The sequence below is a fragment of the Panthera uncia genome, chromosome A2 (assembly GCF_023721935.1).
Source record: "Panthera uncia isolate 11264 chromosome A2, Puncia_PCG_1.0, whole genome shotgun sequence".
In the NCBI taxonomy this organism is placed as follows: domain Eukaryota; kingdom Metazoa; phylum Chordata; class Mammalia; order Carnivora; family Felidae; genus Panthera; species Panthera uncia.
Genome location: NC_064816.1, coordinates 51,813,826 through 51,815,942, shown reverse-complemented (window position 1 = coordinate 51,815,942; position 2,117 = coordinate 51,813,826).

Here is a 2,117-nt window from a genome sequence, read left to right as displayed (position 1 = left end):
TCCCGCGCGGCCGCGTCACGCCGGCGTACACCGCCCCTTCCGTGTGGCATCTCTGTAGCGCCCGCCGGAAACCTCACCGCCGTCATAATTGGTTCCGCCTGAGGGCTGAGGCTGGGCGACCTCCCATCCAAGAGCTCTGGGTCAGGCATTTGCGAGCCTCCTGGTCCCCAAGCGGGCCTGGCTGGGGACCTACTCTTCCCAGTCTTATTCCTGTTGTCGTTTCTACCGGCCTGCCCTGTGTCGGGTCCTTAGAAACGCCTTACACCTCAGGAGGCCAAGCTCCCACCCCTCCAGTGCGTGCGTAAATTACAAATGTGCCTTAGAACCCAAACTTGCATTCCCTAGGCCCCCATCTCAGGCCCTGCCTCGACTGTTCCCGCCAGGCCAGACCTCCACTCCCACTTAAGGAATTCCTTAGCTCCCTCCCATTTGCTCTTTTCCAAGATATCTACTCCCCCCCCAGGTTTTCCATTCCGCCCCCCCCCCCCACCCCGGCTTTTCGTCTTCCGTTTCCTATGGTGGAAACCCCAAAAGATATTCGTGACACTTTCCTCTGGTTCTCTGTATCTGCAGATCCTGCTCCCACACCTCTCTCCAGTGCATCTTCTTGATGTGGACATGTTGGGGTTTCCGGAGTGAATGGTCAAGAAAGAATTCTTGAGACATCTTTGGTGCAAAAAGGGTGGTTTTATTAAAGCTTGGGGACAGGACCCATGGGCAGAAAGAGCTGCTCGAGGATCATGAGGAGTGACTATATACCTTCAAGTTAGGAGGGAGTTAGGGATAGTGTAAGTGTCTAAGGAATTTGGAAGCAAGGTTTCCAGGACCTTGAGGGGCTAGCTATGAGGAAAAGGTCATTTACTTCTGTCTAGTAAAACCTTAGTCATGACACCTTTTGGATGTGTATCAGTGGGCCCTATGTTTGGAGGATGATTGCTAACATATACCTTGGGGGGTAGAAATAAAGGAAGTTTCCAAAGGAATATTTAGATGTTAAAGGAGACTCACAGGATCCTGGAGGAGCGGGATAATGTTAAGCTAAGATGGCCTTTTGCTCTTTGCAGAGTATTAACATCAAGGCAGTTGAGTTCCTAGAGGAAGGTCTCTTGGCCTATCTCAAGAACTTGTAAGTGGGCTGTAAGTTGTAAGGAAATTTAATTTTTTTCTTTTGCTTTTGTTCTACACATCACTCTCTCCATTTCCATCCTCATGGTTCTGAAAGGGCGGGCCTACGCTGGCTGACTCCATCTTGTTCTGTGTCCTTCACCTTGACCACGCCTCCTCCCCTTGAGTAACCTCCGCTCACCTGCCTAACAGGACTCGGACCCTTCCCCAGCCAATCGGCTGGGGCCACAGCCATTATCTCACCAACTGCCCCAGGCCCCAATAAAACCTTTGTTCTTTTGAAACTCGCTCTTTCTCCCCAGTATCTCACCGCTGCGTCGGTGCAGGTAGGGGATTGAGCTCGAGCTAGGTCGAATAAAGGCTCTTTGCTTTTGCATCGGACTCGGCTCCCTGGTGGTCTTTGGGGATCACGAATTCTGGGCATAACAGTTCCAGTCCAAGCAACCATTATTTCTTGTCTAGACCTGTGCCATAGCCTCTTACCTGCTTTTCCTCCTTCTGCTCCTACCCTCTCCCAGTAAGTTATCACCCAAAACATATTTTTTAAAACATAAATAGGATCATGTCACTCACCTTTAACCCTTTCAATGGTTTCCCATTGCTTTAAAAAAAATTTCTCTTTAAAAATTTTAAACATTGAGATATAACAGACTAAAATGTACAAAACACATCTATGCCTCTATGAATTTTTTTACATGGGTATACACTCATGAATTCATCACTAGATCAAGATGAAGAACATTATCTATACCCTAGACGGCTCACTTATGCCCCTTCCCAGTCAATACCTCCTAAAGGTAACTGTTCTCACCTATCACACAAATTAATTTTGTTCTTGACCTTGATATAAATGGTATAATTCAATATGTACTCTTTTGTCGTGTCTTCTTTTGACCAATATTATGTCTATTTGATCTATCTGTACTATTGTATATAGCCATATGTTATTCTTTTACTTTGCTGTAAAAATAGTAAATCTTCCAATTAATAAA